We start from the raw sequence: 18,279 nt of genomic DNA, 5'->3' as shown, positions 1-18,279 counted from the left end.
GGCATGCACAATTGAACATGATATAGCTAGAACAACTTTAGCACGGCATGAGCATATGAACATGATGATACTACATGCAGCAGGTTAACATGATCATGCAGCAACTTATTCTTACTCGGTGGTTACCTCGTAACCATCTCATGCATCAACTTACCAACTTTGGTATCCACTATACCACCATGATCATCTCGCGATCACATAAAGATCAACCAACTTCGGTATCGACGATACCTTCATGATCCTCTCTCGATCACAACTAATCTCTTTCTCATCATCAAACCGGGGTTATTATTATTAATTAATTTATTATTATTGTTGGATCATAGTGTGACCAACTACGAACTAGGCCCATATCCGCGGGCGCGGCTATCAATAGATTAAAACACCATGCAAGAACATAGCAAGAACATTACCAAGTAAGCATGTAACCAACTAGCTGCAACGGAACATGCATAGCAACGGTACTTGATAATAGACGATAAACATTCATCAGACGGAACATCACTACTATCAGAATGAACTACTACCACCAAGCATGATGGGTTAAAATGATACTAGCAAGTAGCACAAGATAACCAGATGCATCGAAACATAGCATGAAAGTGAACGTGAATCCACGAGCATAACCGAAACAATGACTGCAGTAGCAAACAAGCATACAGATAATAGGCAAACTTTTGTTAAACATTGAATTGGAAACCATGGCTACTGCATGGCTATCATGCAAGTGGTGGTTGTGGCTTGCCTGGGGGTGACAGAGACTCCGGGAAGAAGTGCGGTGAACCCGCGGGACGAAACACTGGACGATTCTCTCTCGAAGGGGGATGATAAGCGCAAGGGCATCATGGTCATTTTCGCAGTGTGAACACCTTATGAAAATGGCACGAATAGAAAGAGCTCAATGAGACGAAGAAGTGAGCGTTGGTTTCACCTCGATCGGAGTTACGGTTGCGGAGTTATGAGGTGTAGAAGATCAGGGACCAATCTGTGAATATTTCCATCACCAACAAGTCCTTGGAGCAGAAAACAGAAAACACCTTTTAGGGAAATACGCTTTCTGAACTGGAAAGCGTATTTTTAGCCGAAGTAGAAGAATAAGAAGATGTTTTCCCATGGCGAAAGCGTATATGTGGAAATACGCTTCCACTTAAAAACGAATGGGCCCTGGGGATGTGTCACTTATAGCGGGACCCCGAGCAGGGGGAGGGGCCAGGCGCGGGCTCGTCTCCTTCCTCTCGCCCTGTTCCGCTCATGGAGCAGAGGCAGAACAGGGGAGGGAGGGCGTTGGCGGGCGGGCCGGCTTAGGCAACCCCCGGCCGGGGCAAGGCCACCGGCAGGTGCGGGGCGATGAGGCGCGAAAACTAAAAAAAATATGATGTCAGTCATTGAAGCAATTGCAATTTATCATAACATCAGAAAGAGTTAATTAAAGAGCTTTTCAGCAAGTCCACATACTCAACTATCATTTAGTCTTTCACAATTGCTAACCCTCACGCGATACTTATTATATATATATCTGGATCTCTCCAACATATAGTGCTTGCCAAAGGAAAAAGTGTAAAAAGGAAAGGTGATGACCACCATGACTCTTGTATAAAGATAAAAGATAAAAGCAAAAGATAGGCCCTTTGCAGAGGGAAGCAAAGGTTGTCATGCGCTTTTATGGTTGGATGCACAAAATCTTAGTGCAAAAGAACATCACTTTATATTCCAGCTGTGATAAGGACCTTTATTATGCAATCAGTCGCTTTTATTTCATCCGTATCACAAGTTCGTATAAAGCTTATTTTCTTCACACTAATAGATCATACATATTTTGAGAGCATTTTTTATTGATTGCACCGATGACAACTTACTTGAAGGATCTTACTCAATCCTTAGGTATGTATGGTGGACTCTCATGGCAAAACTGGGTTTAAGGGATGTTTGGAAGCACAAGTACTATCTCTACTTGGTGCAAAGAATTTTGCTAGAATGAGAGGGAATGGCAAGCTCAACATGTTGGATTATCCATGACAATATAACTTCTATTTGGATATAAGAAAACATAACTCATTATATTGTCTTCCTTGTCCAACACCAACCTTTTAGCATGTCATGTTTTAATGAGTGCTCACAATTACAAAAGATGTCCAAGATAATATATTTATATGTGAATCCTCTCTTTCTTTATTACTTCCTATTAATTGCAACAATGACCAAAACTATGTTTGTCAACTCTCAACAACTTTTACTCATCATACTCTTTATATGTGAAGTCATCACTCTCCATAAGATCACTATATGATCTCTTTTATTTTTTATTCTTTCTTTTATTTAATTCCTTCAAGACCATAGCAACATAGAAAATGCCCTCAACTCAAAACTAATATTTATTATATAAATAACTCAAGGACTCGATTACATAGAGGGAACATAAAGCAAAACTCAAAGCTAGATCACACTAAAACTTTATTCTACTAGATCAAGACATAACCAAAAGGATTGAACTAAGAAAAATGATAAAGGTAAAGATGTGATGGTGATACGATACCGGGGCACCTCCCCCAAGCTTGGCAGTTGCCAAGGGGAGTGCCCATACCCATATATTTATGTCTCTTTCTTCGGAGGTGGTGATGACGGAGTTGTTGCAATGGTAGCCCTCTTCCTCTGAATCTTGGGACGACATATTGCTTTAAATCTGCTACAGAAACAACTCAAAACGAAAACAGGGGATTTTGCCGTGGTATGGCAGTCAAAACCGTTGGGAGATTATATAATGAATTTTTATTGACCAAAAGAAGTATTGTGCAAGAAATCGGAGTCCGGAGGGAACAGGAGGTGGCCACAAGGAAGGGGGCGCACCCAGGGGGTAGGGCGCGCCCTCCACCCTTGTGGTGGCCTCGTGTCTCTCTCAGACTAATTTTAATTTTCCTAATTTTTTTAATATTCGAAAACAGAGAAAAATATTATTGCAAACGTTTTGGAGTCGGTTTACTTACCGTATCACATACATATTCCTTTTCAGAGTCTGAAACATTCTGGAAAGTGTCCCTTATGTACTCCTCCGGTGTTACGGTATTAATTATATTGGTCTCAACATTTATGGGGGTACCTGAGATATAATGTTTGATTCTTTGACCGTTTACCACCTTCAGATTTGTGCCTTCGTCATTGTTCATTTTTATGGCACCGGAACGATAGACCTCCTCGATAATGTAAGGACCTTCCCATTTAGAGAGAAGCTTTCCTGCAAAAAATCTTAGATGAGAGTTATATAGCAAAACATGATCACCTACATTAAACTCACTCTTTTCTATCCTTTTGTCATGCCATTTTTTAACTTTTTCTTTAAACAACTTGGCATTCTCATAGGCTTGGGTTCTCCATTCATCAAGTGAGCTAATATCAAATAACCTCTTCTCACCAGCAAGTTTGAAATAATAGTTGAGCTCCTTAATAGCCCAATATGCCATATGTTCTAGTTAAAGAGGTAAGTGGCATGCTTTTCCATAAACCATTTTATATGGAGACATGCCCATAGGATTCTTATAAGCAGTTCTATAAGCCCATAATGCATCATCAAGTTTCTTAGACCAATTCTTTCTAGATCTATTAACAGTCTTTTTGCAAAATTAATTTAAGCTCTCTATTACTCAATTCTACTTGACCACTATACTAAGGATGATATGGAGATGAAATTCTATGGTTAACATCATACTTAGCAAGCATTTTAGGGAAAGCACCATGAATAAAATGTGAACCACCATCAGTCATTAAATATCTAGGGACTCCAAACCTCAGAAAAATAACTTCTTTAACCATCTTAATAGAAGTGTTATGATCATCACTAATAGTTGGAATAGCTTCTACCCACTTAGTAACGTAATCAACAATAACTAAAATATGTGTATACCCATTAGAGGAAAGAAAAGGTGTAGCGATACGGCCTTAGGCGGTTAAATCTCTGTGTATAAGTGTCATCCATGGATCGGTAATGCTGACACACACAATACTCGAGGATTTATAACAGAGTTCAATCACACACTTATTACATCGAATGTCTCGAAAGAGAACTTATTACAATAATATGGCTGAAGTCCATCTAAATAAGATAACAGCGGAAGCTTCGAAGGTGAATGAGTCCATCAACTCCAACGGCATAATTGAGTGCATGACAATGACCTAGTGCACCTTACTCTTCGTCTGAAAACTCTGCAACATAATACGTTGTAGCCTATGTAGGTCAGCACATGGAATATGCTGGCAAGATAACACTATAGAGCAATGAACAAGTAACAGCTATAACTATATGCATATATGGCTGGTGGAGGCTCTATGGTTATCTTTTGCATAACGCTGGTTTTTCCCTACAACAAAGGAATATATTTTATTTAACTACAAGTTTGTTGAAAACATTGAGAATGGTAACCCCATCTCAATCCCAAATTAATAGTCAATAACCCAACAAATTAGTTCAATTAGAGTGATGAGACCAACATAATAATTCAAGCACCAGATACTCAAGATGTCCATAACCAGGGACACGGCTAACCAAGATTAGTTTGTACACTCTGCAGAGGTTTGCGCACTTTTCCCCACAAGACTCGATCTCCTCCGTTGGATTTCTCACACTTCATGTTGTTTGAGAAACAGATGACCGAGACATAGTCTTTCCGAAGAGGTCCCCTTAACCGATAGATAGGCCGGTACACCTACAATCCCCTACATCTGCTAGCCCCTCATGGAAAGGATTCCCACAACTTACTTAACTATGCCAGAACCCATAATCGCTTGTGGCTGCACACGGAAGTTTCTAGCATGAATAATCTTATGATCCCTTTGAGCCTGGGTGGCAACCATAGGAAAAATCACACGGATACCCCGGGATTCTCCTTGGACAACACTGGATTTCCCAGGTGCCCAAAAACCAATCCACCCAGATGTCTATTAATCTTGCCGCCTTAAATAAAACCTTAGTTAACAATAATCTCTCATAGCTTTCATGAATACTCTCAAACTAATCCACGTCTACGAGCATAGCATAGCGGTACAAGCATAACGTAGAATTTACTCCCAGGGTTTGAAGTAAAAGACAATAGGTTCTACCTCATCAACTACTTCCCGATACCCACATGTTATCAAGTCCTAACCATGCAGTGTTTTAGGATTGAAACTAATGCATAAAAATTGGGTAATAAAGGGATATGATCAAAGTGTTACTTGCCTTGCCGACGATCTGAAAACCCTAGTGACTCATAGTAGCAAGCCTCGCACTCCGGAAACTCTATTGTGAACAAACAATAGAATACATAAGCACTCAAGCATAAGATGCAATGATAAAAATCAAATGAAAAGATCCGGAGTGAAAGTTCAAACCAAAAGCTTCGATTTGCAAAAAGAATCAATCGAATCGGAGTCATGAAACTCAAACTATGATCAAAAGAAGTTCAAATTAAAATATGCTTGAAACCAAATTTTAGATTGTTAAAATCATATTAAATTTGTTTATCCAGAAATAGGGATACAAGACGAAGACTTTGGCATTTGTTTCACTGGATTTGGGCAAACGAGTAAAAAGTAACGAAGGTTTGAAGTCCAGGGACTAATCTGTGATAAAAGTATTCGCGGATAGGTCCCTGGCTAAAAATACAATAAAAGAAAAACCTAACGAACGAACGTTCGCTAACAGAACTAAACGAACGAAAACCGTTTGCTAAAACAATCAAACCGGTGAACGTTCGCTAAATAAGGGAAACCTAAAAACCGATCTAAAAAACCGAACTAAAAAAACGGGCGGTTTTCTTCGGCTTAACTAGTTCGGCCAAACGAAATCGGCGGCGTCATCCGGCGGCGACGGGGCATGGCAGTGGGCGGCGGAGCGAGGCGGCGGGTGGCGGCGCGGCGAGCGGCGGCCGAGGCGGCGTGGCTCGGTGCAGCGGGCTGCGGCGGCGGCGATATGGAGGAGGAGGGGGTCGGGGCTTTGGCTTATAAATGCCGGGGGTCGTTCGGCTTGGGCGAGGGGGCGACGGGAGAGGGAGTTCGAGTCGGACTCCCTCGGCGACGGTGGTGGCGGCGCGGACTCCTCCGCGCGAGGAGGAAGGCGGCGGCGGCGGCGGGTCGGCCTGGCTCGGCTCGGCCTTCGGCCTAGTTGGGCGACAGAGATTTTTTTATATAAATAAAATTTCGCCCGAAAGGAAAAATCCTAATAAATATAAAAAAATTCTAAAAATACCATAAAAAAATTTCATCGTCCAAACCTAATATTTAGGACAAAGTGAACATTTTTCTGGCCTAAAATGCATATTTTTCTAATTCAAATAAAATAGCAAATAAAATAATAATTTGATTTTAAAATTTCTCCTCCAATATTTCCTATCTTTTGAAGAAGTCGTTTTATGTTATCTCATGTGTTTTTATTATTGGAACTTATTGGAGAGAAAAAACATTTAAAATCAAATTGATCCTCTTTTCAAATTTGAAAAAATTCAAATATGAAAATTTGTGAAATCTCCAACTCTCTCCTTGGGTCCTTGAGTTGCTTAAGATTCTTAGGATCTCAACCAAAATGCAAACGAAATATGATATGCATTTGATGACCTAAGTATAACATCCAAATTGAAAATTGGGATGTTACAAACCTATCCCCCTTAAGATGAATCTCGCCCTCGAGATTCGGGTTGACTAGAGAAAAGGTGTGGGTGGTCTATCCGTAGGTATTCTTCTCGCTCCCAGGTGGCTTCATCCTCGGTATGGTGGCTCCACTGAACTTTACAAAACTTGATAACCTTATTGCGTGTAACTCGGCTGGCAAAATCAAGTATCTTGACAGGTTTCTCCTTGTAGGTTAGGTCACTCTCCAACTGAATTGCTTCCAGGGGCACTATATCTCTTAGAGGAATATCACCCATCTCAGCATGATACTTCTTCAACTGGGAAATGTGAAACACATCATGAACTCCTGACAATCCTTCTGGTAACTCCAGCTTGTAGGCAACTTCTCCCATATGCTCCAAAACTCGATATGGTCCTACAAATCTTGGGGCTAACTTTCCTTTAACTCCAAATCATTCAACTCCTCGCAGTGGTGACACATGAAGATATGCTTTGTCTCAAATTCCATAGACTACCTCCTTGCGTTTTGTATCGGCATAACTCTTCTGCCTGGACTGAGCTACCTTCAATCTATCACAAATCAACTTTACCCTTTTTTCAGACTCTTTGATCAAATCTGGTCCAAACAACTGATGGTCTCCAACTTCATCCCACATTAACAGTGTCCTTTACCTTCTTCCATACAGTGCCTCGAAAGGGGCCATCTTCAAACTAGCTTGATAACTGTTGTTGTATGAGAACTTTGCGTAAGTTAAATTATCATCCCAACTAGATCCATAATCTAGTGCACAAGCTCTCAACATGTCCTCCAGAATCTGGTTGACTCTCTCGGTCTGTCCATATGTCTATGGATGAAAGGTTGTACTGAACTCTAGCCTAGTACCCAAAGTCTGGTGCAGCTGATTCCAAAACTTGGAGGTAAACAGTGTTCCTCTATCTGATACGATGGTCCTCGGAACTCCATGCAGACATACGATCCTGGTCATATATATCTTGGCAACTTCGCGCTCATATAAGTGGTTTTCACGGGGACAAAGTGAGCCACTTTGGTCAAGCGAACAACTACTACCCAGACGGAATCATAACCTGATCTTGTCCTGGGAAATCCGGTGATGAAATCCATGCCAAGCTTGTCCCACTTCCATTCGGGTATTGGCATAGGCTGAAGTAACTCTGCTGGCATCTGATGTTCTGCCTTCACTCTCTGACATACATCACATACTACTACATACTCGGCAATATCCTTCTTCATACCTGTCTGATAACCAACAAGTATAGGGGATCACAATAGTTTTTGAGGGTAGAGTATTCAACCCAAATTTATTGATCCGACACAAGGGGAGCCAAAGAATATTCTCAAGTATTAGCAGCTGAGTTGTCAATTCAACCACACCTGGAAAACTTAATATCTACAGCAAAGTATTTAGTAGCAAAGTAGTATGGAAGTAATGGAAACGGTGGCAAAAGTAACAGTATTGGTTTTGTAGTGATTGTAACAGTGACAACGGAAAAGTAACTAAGAAAAGATCAATATGTGAAAAGCTCGTAGGCATAGGATCAGTGATGGATAATTATGTCGCATGCGATTCCTCATGCAACAGTTATAACATAGGGTGACATAGAACTAGCTCCAGTTCAACAATGTAATGTAGGCATGTATTCCGAATATAGTCATACGTGCTTATGCAAAAGAACTTGCATGGCATCTTTTGTCCTACCCTCCTGTGGCTGTGGGGTCCTATTGGAAACTAAGGGATATTAAGGCCTCCTTTTAATAGAGTACCGGAACAAAGCATTAGCACTTGGTGAATACATGAACTCCTCAAACTACGGTCATCATCGGTAAGTATCCCGATTATTGTCACTTCGGGGTTAACAGATCATAACACATAATAGGTGACTATAGACTTGCAAGATAAGATCAAGAACTCACATTTATTCATGGAAACATAATAGGTTCAGATCTGAAATCATGGCACTCGGACCCTAGTGATAAGCATTAAGCATAGCAAAGTCATAGCAACATCAATCTCAGAACATAATGGATACTAGGGATCAAACCCTAACAAACTAACTCGATTACATGATAAATCTCATCCAACCCATCATCGTCCAGCAAGCCTACGATGGAATTACTCACGCACAGCGGTGAGCATCATGAAATTGGTGATGGAGGAAGGTTGATGATGACGATGGCGACGGATTACCCTCTCTGGAGCCCTGAACAGACTCCAGATCAGCCCTCCCGAGAGAGATTAGCGCTTGGTGGCGGCTCCGTATCGCAAAACGCGATGAATCCTTCTCTCTGATTTTTTTCTCACCGAACATGAATATATAGAGTTGGAATTGAGGTCGGTGGAGCACTAGGGGTCCCACGAGACAGGGGGCGCGCCCCCACCCTCGTGGACAGGGTGTGGGCCCCTGGCCTTGATTCTTTTGCCAATATTTTTTATATATTCCAAAAATATTCTCCGTTTATTTTCAGGTCATTCCGAGAACTTTTATTTCTGCACAAAACTAACACCATGGCAATTCTACTGAAAACAGCGTCACTCCGGGTGAGTTCCATTCAAATCATGCAAGTTAGAGTCCAAAACAAGGGCAAAAGTGTTTGGAAAAGTAGATACGTTGGAGACGTATCAAATCCCCCAAGCGTAAACCTTTGCTTGTCCTCAAGCAGTTCAGTTGACAAACTGAAAGTGATAAAGAAAAAAAACTTATACAAACTCTGTTTGCTCTTGATGTTGTAAATATGTAAAGCCACAATTCAAGTTTTCAGCAAAGATTATGAACTAACCATATTCACAATAACATTTAGGTCTCGTGTTTACTCATATCAATGACATAATCAACTAGCGAGCAATAATAGTAAATCTCGGATGACAACACTTTCTCAAAACAATCATAATATGATATAACAAGATGGTATCTCGCTAGCCCTTTCTGAGACCGCAAAACATAAATGCAGAGCACCTCTGAAGATCAAGGGCTGGCTGGAAATTGTAATTCATGGTAAAAGAGGTCCAGTCACAGTCATACTCAATGTAAACTAATAATAATACATGCAAATGACAGCGGTGCTCACCAACTGGTGCTTTTTAATAAAAGGATGATGAATCAACATAAAAGTAAATAGATAAGCCCTTCGCAGAGGGAAGCATGGATTTGTAGAGGTGCTAGAGCTCGATTTTGAAATAGAGATAAATAATATTTTGAGTGGTATACTTTCATTGTCAACATAACAACCGAGAGATCTCGATATCTTCCATGCTACACACATTATAGGCGGTTTCCCAAGCAGAATGGTAAAATTTATACTCCCCTACCACCAACAAACATCAACCTATGGCTTGTCCGAAACAACGGGTGCCCCCAACTAACAACAATCCTGGGGGAGTTTTGTTTGCAATTGTTTTGATTTGATTTGAGCATGGGACTGGCATCCTGGTTACTAGCTATTTTCTCGTGAGTGAGGAGCGGAGTCCACTCCTCTTGAGAATAACCCGCCTAGCATGGAAGATATAGACAGCCCTAGTTGATACATGAGCTATTCAAGCATACAAAACAGAATTTCATTTCAAGGTTTAGAGATTGGCACATACAAATTTACTTGGAACGGCAGGTAGATATCGCATATAGGAAGGTATGCTGGACTCATATGGAATAACTTTTGGGGTTTACGGAATTCGATACACAAGCAGTATTCCCGCTTAGTACAAGTGAAGGCTAGAAAGAGACTGGGAAGCGACCAGCTAGAGAGCGACAATAGTCATGAACATGCATTAAAATTAATCAACACTGAGTGCAAGCATGAGTAGGATATAATTCACCATGAACATAAATATCTTGGAGGCTATGTTGATTTTGTTTCAACTAAATGTGTGAGCATGTGGCAAGTCAAGCCACTCGAATCGTTCGAAGGAAGATACCACCCTATCATACCACATCACAACCATTTTAATAGCATGTTGGCACGCAAGGTAAACCATTATAAACTCCTAGCAAATTAAGCATGGCATGAGCAACTATAATCTCCAATTGTCATTGCAGACATGTTTCATTCATAATAGGCTGAATCAGGAACGATGAACTAATCATATTTACAAAAACAAGATAGGTCGAGTTCAAACCAGGTTCTCTCATCTCAATCATTTCATCATATATCGTCATTATTGCCTTTCACTTGCACAACCAAACGGTGTGGATAATAATAATAGTGCGCGTGCATTGGACTAAGCTGGAATCTGCAAGCATTCAATTCAATGGATAAGACAAGGTAATATGGACTCTTTGTTAAATCAACAATAATGCATATGAGAGCCACTTCAACATTTTCGTCATGGTCTTCTCCTCTTGACCCCCAAAGAAAAGAAAATAAACAAAACTATTTACACGGGAAAGATTCCAACAAGCAAAAGAAGAACAAGAAATATTTTTGGGTTTTCTTTTATTATTACTACTACAAGCATGGAAAGTAATCTAGCTAAAAGCTACAACTATTTTTTTTCTTAAGGTTTTTCAAACACACGAGAAGAATGCTGGAAAAGAAAATAAACTAACATGGATGATACAATGAAAAAGTATGAGCACCGACAACTGGCATGAGTGTGTGAACATGAATGTAATGTCGGTGAGAAATACGTACTCCCCAAGCTTAGGATTTTGGCCTAAGTTGGTCTATGCCCATGGATCAAAGTGACCCTCTCCGGTGTGCGGAGGAGTGTCATCTGGGTGCCACTGGTTGGCGATCTCCTCCGGATTCCACTGATAAACAGACTGTCGACAAGGGTCAAGTGGTGGTTCCGGCTCAGGCTCTGGAGCTGGTGTCAGGCTCCAGTATGCATAAATAGCCTCCGGGAAGATGAGGTACATGCCTGAAAATATGTTAAACAAAGAGGGCGCAGGCAAGGTAATAATCTCACAATATTTTTTTATCAAATATCAATCTATATTTAAGAATCTTCTTCTTATCCTTAGCAATAAAATCATGTGCTACCATACTCTTATAATCTAGAAAAATAGGAGGCAACAACTTTTCCTCTTTCTCATAATGCCTAATAGGTATGTTAAAGTGTGCAGCAAGGCGCGAGGCAAAGATGCCTCCAAAGATGGGACCCTTTGTACGGTTCAGATTTTACCGTTTAGCAACAATAGCGCCTAAACTAAAAGTAGCATCACGAAACAAGGCATGGCGCAAAATAACAATATGAGGGGCACTAAGGCTTCCACTGTTCCAACAACCAATCAAGCATCTACTAGCAAATATTGCAAAGTAACGTAGAACAGGAAAATGTATGCTAGTAATTCTTGCATCGGAAACTTTACTGGTTTCCCCTACAGCAATCATATCAATAAACCCTTCCACATCATTACGATGTGGTTCCTCTATGCTGCCCGCAAAGGGTAACTTGCAAACCGCACAAAAATCATGAAGTGACATCTCCTTAAACTCATCATATAAATAAAAATCCATCAAAGGTGGCGATCTCCTAGCATGGAAATAAAAAATTTCATAAAAATATTAGTGAGTAGGAGATACTGTTCGCGCTGGTCACGGAGGAAGTCGATGAGGCCTGCATTCTCAGCCAAATAATAAAAGTCTTCATAAATCCTGGCTGCTCTCAAGAACTCATCACAAGGCCATTTGCACGGCCGAACCTCCGTAGTGCGAGGGAGATTATATTTGGGCTTCTTATTCCCTTCACTTTGCTTATCCTTCAAGCTTCGGCTCGAAGAGCCCCTCAAAAATCTCTTCATCATTTTCTGAAAATTTTAGTAACTTAAAGTAAAAGTGAACCAAACTCAACAAGATTGATAGCAACTACTCCCACAAGTGCCTAGAGACTATATCATGCATTAAAACTACTTGGGACCAAATAAATTTGACATGCAAGCTCAAGAACAGGGTCACCTAAGCAGCAAAAATTAGCAATAAATAAAGCACTAGAACAAAAACTAATTGGACCATTGGAGGAGTCACATACCGAAGAACAATCTGCCAAAGCAGTTTTGTGAATGGAGTTTTGAGCAAGGATATCGAAAATGGCAGCAAAACAAGCTAGAACACGGGTTTGAGCTGTGTGGTGATTTTTTCTGGAGGAAGGAGTGTGTGGGTGCAAGAATAAGTGGAGGGGGCCCACATGGGGTCCACGAGGCAGGGGCGCGCCCTGCACCCTCGTGGCCAGGTGGTTGCCCCCTCTGGTGTGTTCTCAGTGCCAATATTTCTTAAATATTCTAGAAAAATTATATTAAATTTTCAGGACATTGGGAGAACTTCTATTTTTGGGGTATTTTTTATTGCAAGGATAATTCAGAAAACATGCAGAAAATACTATTTTTGCTTTATTTAATCTAAATAATAGAAATTAAATAGAGGGTACAGAGGGTTGTGCTTTCTAACTTCATCCATCTCATGCTCATCAAAAGGAATCCACTAACAAGGTTGATCAAGTCTTGTTAACAAACTCTTTCCGAATAACATGAAACCGGAGAATTTTCGAATAACACTAGGTTACCTCAACGGGGATATGCACATCCCCAACAATAAGAATATCATATTTCTTCTTGACAGTAGGAAGAGGAAATTCAAAACCTCCAATAATAATCGTTGGAATTTTTCCAATAGAATTGATACTGTGGACTTGAGGTTGTTTCGTCGGAAAGTGTACCGTATGCTCATTACCATTAACATGAAAAGTGACATTGCCTTTGTTGCAATCAATAACAGCAACTGTAGTATTCAAAAAGGGTCTACCAAGAATAATATACATACTATCTTCCTCGGGGATATCAAGAATAACAAAGTCCGTTAAAATAGTAACGTTTGCAACCACAACAGGCACATCCTCACAAATACCGACAGGTATAACAGTTGATTTATCATCCATTTGCAAAGATATTTTAGTAGGTGTCAACTTATTCAAATCAAGTCTACGATATAAAGAGAGAGGCATAATACTAACACCGGCTCCGAGATCACATAAAGCAGTTTTAACATAGTTTCTCTTAATGGAGCATGGTATATTTGGCACTCCTGAATCTCCTAGTTTCTTTGGTATTCCACCTTTAAAAGTGTAATTAGCAAGCATGATTTCAGCTTCCGGTATCTTTGTTTTATTAGTAACAATATCCTTCATGCACTTAGCATAAGGGTTCATTTTAAGCATATCAGTCAAACACATACGCAAAAAGATAGGTCTAATCATTTCAGCAAAGCGCTCAAAATCCTCATCATCCTTTTTCTTGGATGGTTTAGGAGGAAAAGGCATGGGTTGCTGAACCCATGGTTCTCTTTCTTTACCATGCTTCCTAGCAACGAAGTCTCTCTTATCATAACATTGATTCTTTGATTATGGGTTATCAAGATCAACAACTGGTTTAATCTCTACATCATTGTCATTGCTAGGTTGAGCATCAACATGAACATCATCATTAACATTATCACTAGGTTCATGTTCATTACTAGATTGTGTTTCAGCATCAGAAATAGAAATATCATTGGGATTCTCATGTGTGTCAACAACAGGTTCACTAGAAGCATGCAAAGTCCTATCATTTTTGTTTGTCTTCTTCTTAGAAGAACTAGGTGCATCAACATTAGTTCTTTGAGAATCTTGCTCAATTCTCTTAGGGTGGCCCTCAGGATACAAACGTTCCTGAGTCATTTTACCCCCTCTAGTCATAACTCTAACAACATTATCATTTTTCTTATTATTTAATTCATTGAGGAAATCATTCTGAGCTTTAAGCACTTGTTATACTTGAGTGGTAACCATAGAAGCATGTTTACTAATAAGTTTAAGTTCACCTTTAACTCTAGACATAATATCACTCAAGTTTTCAATCATATAAGCATTACATTTCAATTGTCTACCAACATAAGCATTCAAGTTTTCTTGTTTAACAATAATATTATCAAACTCAACTAAGCATTGGCTAGCAGACTTATAATGAGGAATATCACCTTCATCAAATCTATAGAGAGAAATTACCTTCACTACCTGTGTCGGGTTATCAAGACCATGTATTTCTTCAATAGGTGGTAAATTCTTAACATCTTCAGCTTTAATACCCTTTTCTTTCATAGATTTCCTTGCCTCTTGCATATCTTCAGGACTAAGAAATATAATACCCCTTTTCTTCGGAGTTGGCTTAGGAGTTGGTTTAGGAAGTGTCCAATCATTTTCATTAGTCAACATATTATTCAACAACAATTTAGCTTGATCAACTGTTCTTTCCCTGAAAACACAACCAGCACAACTATCTAGGTGGTCTCTGGAAGCATCAGTTAGTCCATTATAAAAGATATCAAGTATTTGATTTTTCTTGAGAGGATGATCGGCAAAGCATTAAGTAATTGGAGAAGCCTCCCCCAAGCTTGTGGGAGACACTCTTCTTCAATTTGCACAGAATTATATATTTCCCTTAAGACAGCTTGTTTCTTATGAGCGGGGAAATATTTAGCAGAGAAGTAATAAATCATATCCTGGGAACTACACACACAACCAGGATCAAGAGAATTAAACCATGTTTTAGCATCACCCTTTAATGAGAATGGAAACAACTTAAGGATAAAGTAATAGCGAGTTTTCTCATCATTAGTGAACAGGGTGGCTATATCATTCAACTTAGTAAGGTGTGCCACAACAGTTTCAGTTTCATAACCATGGAAAGGATCAGATTCAACCAAAGTAATTAGCTCAGGGTCGACAGAGAAATCATAATCCTTATCGGAAATACAGATAGGTGAAGTAGCAAAAGAGGGCCATATTTCATTCTAGAATTCAAGGATTTTTCTTTTAGGTTAGCTAATAATTTCTTAAGATCATATCTATCATTGCAAGCTAAAAAGTTTCTTCATCCATAACATAACCCTCAGGCACAATAGGCAATTCATATCTAGGGGGAGAATCTTCATCATCACTTTCATCAATATTATCAGTTTCAATAATTTCATTCTCTCTAACCCTAGCAAGTTGTTCATAAAGAAATTCACCTAGTGGCACAGTATTATCAAGCATAGAAGTAGTTTCATCATAAGTATAATGCAAAGCAGAAGTGGCATCATCAATAACATGTGACATATCAGAATGAATAGCAGGAGTAGGTGTCGCAAGTTTACTCAAAACAGAAGGTGAATCAAGTATAGAGCTAGATGGCAGTTCCTTACCTCCCCTCGCAGTTGAGGGGAAAATCTTGGTTATTTTATCCTTCAAGTTCTTCATAGTGATTGGCTGTGACGCCCCCGATTTGACCGTACACTAATCATGCACGCAAATGTGTACGATCAAGATCAAGGACTCACGGGAAGATATCACAACACAACTCTACAAATAAAATAAGTCATACAAGCATCATATTACAAGCCAGGGGCCTCGAGGGCTCGAATACAAGAGCTCGATCATAGACGAGTCAGCGGAAGCAACAATATCTGAGTACAGACATAAGTTAATCAAGTTTGCCTTAAGAAGGCTAGCACAAACTGGGATACAGATCGAAAGAGGCGCAGGCCTCCTGCCTGGGATCCTCCTAACTACTCCTGGTCGTCGTCAGCGGGCATCACGTAGTCGTAGGCACCTCCGGTGTAGTAGGAGTCGTCGTCGAAGGTGGCGTCTGGCTCCTGGGCTCCAACATCTGGTTGCGACAACCAGGTAGAAGGGATAGGGGAAAAAGAGGGAGAAAGCAACCGTGAGTACTCATCCAAAGTACTCGCAAGCAAGGAGCTATACTACATATGTATGCATTGGTATCAAATGGAATAAGGGTATCATATGTGGACTGAACTGCAGAATGCCAGAATAAGAGGGGGATAACTAATCCTTTCGAAGACTACGCTTCTGGCAGCCTCTGTCTTGCAGCATGTAGAAGAGAGTAGACTGAAGTCCTCCAAGTAGCTTCGCATAGCATAATCCTAACCGATGATCCTCCCCTCGTCGCCCTGTGAGAGAGCGACCACCGGTTGTATCTGGCACTTGAAAGGGTGTGTTTTATTAAGTATCCGGTTCTAGTTGTCATAAGGTCAAGGTACAACTCCAAGTCGTCCTGTTACCGAAGATCACGGCTATTCGAATAGATTAACTTCCCTGCAGGGGTGCACCACATACCCCAACACGCTCGATCCCATTTGGCCGGACACACTTTCCTGGGTCATGCCCGGCCTCGGAAGATCAACACGTCGCAGCCCCACCTAGACCAACAGAGAGGTCAGCACGCCGGTCTAAACCTAAGCGCCCAGGGGTCTGGGCCCATCGCCCTTAGCACACCTGCACGTTGCGTGGGCGGCCGGAAGCAGACCTAGCCTAGTGGCGTTCCAGTCCAATCCAGCGCGCGCCGCTCCGTTGCTGACGTCACGAAGGCTTCGGCTGATACCACGACGTCGGGATACCCATAACTACTCCCACGTAGATGGTTAGTGCGTATAGACCAAATGGCCAGACTCAGATCAAATACCAAGATCTCGTTAAACGTGTTAAGTATCTGCGAACGCCGACCAGGGCCAGGCCCACCTCTCTCCTAGGTGGTCTCAACCTGCCCTGTCGCTCCGCCTCAAAGTAACAGTCGGGGGCCGTCGGGAACCCAGGCCCACCTCTACCGGGATGGAGCCACCTGCCCCTTCAGCCCCCATCTCCGAACAGTATCATAAGTAATGTAACTGTGTAAAGTAAAGTATATGCCCGTGATCACCTCCCGAAGTGATCACGGCCCAGTAGTATAGCATGGCAGACGGACAAGAGTGTAGGGCCACTGATGGAACACTAGCATCCTATACTAAGCAGTAGGATAGCAGGTAAGGGTAACAACAGTAGTAGCAAGGACAGGCTATGCATCAGAATAGGATTAACGGAAAGCAGTAACATGCTACACTACTCTAATGCAAGCAGTATAGAGAAAAGAGTAGGCGATATCTGGTGATCAAAGGGGGGGCTTGCCTGGTTGCTCTGGCAAGAGAGAGGGGTCGTCAACTCCGTAGTCGTACTGGGTAGCAGCGGCGTCGGTCTCGGTGTCTAGCGGAAGAAGAGGGGGAAGAAACAATAAATATAATGCAAACAGATGCATAACGATGCATGACAAGACAAGTAGCGGTGCTAGGGGTGCCCTATCGCGGTATGAGGAGATACCGGTGAGTGGGGGGACATCCGGGAAAGTATCCCCGGTGTTTCGCGTTTTCGGACAGATGAAACAGAGGGGAAAAGTTGCGTGTTTGCTATGCTAGGGATGCGTGGCGGATAAACGGGCTGCGTATTCAAATTCGTCTCGTCGTTTTGAGCAACTTTCATGTACAAAGTTTTTCCATCCGAGCTACGGTTTATTTTATATTAATTTTAAAAGATTTAAATCATTTTCTAGAAATTAGCATAATTAAATTAATTTAGAAATTGCAATTATGATGTCAGCGTGACATCAGCATGATGTCAGCAGGACCAAAGGTTGACTGGGTCAAACTGGGCAGGTGGGACCCATTCGTCATTGACTGCCTATCTAACTAACAGATTAGTTAGATTAGTTAGCTAATTAGATTATTCTAACACTGTTTAATTAAGTTAAATTAATTAAGTTAATTTAATTAATTCATTAATTATTTAATTAATCTTCTTAATCCTTCAAAAAAAATCATTTTGGGGCTGGGCCCATTCGGTCAGTGGCCCAGGGCCATTGCGGGTGTGCGGGCGCCAGTGGCGCGGTTAC

The sequence above is a fragment of the Triticum urartu genome, chromosome 4, assembly GCF_003073215.2.
Source record: "Triticum urartu cultivar G1812 chromosome 4, Tu2.1, whole genome shotgun sequence".
NCBI classification, from domain to species: Eukaryota; Viridiplantae; Streptophyta; class Magnoliopsida; order Poales; family Poaceae; genus Triticum; species Triticum urartu.
Note: the sequence above shows the minus strand (reverse complement) of the source record.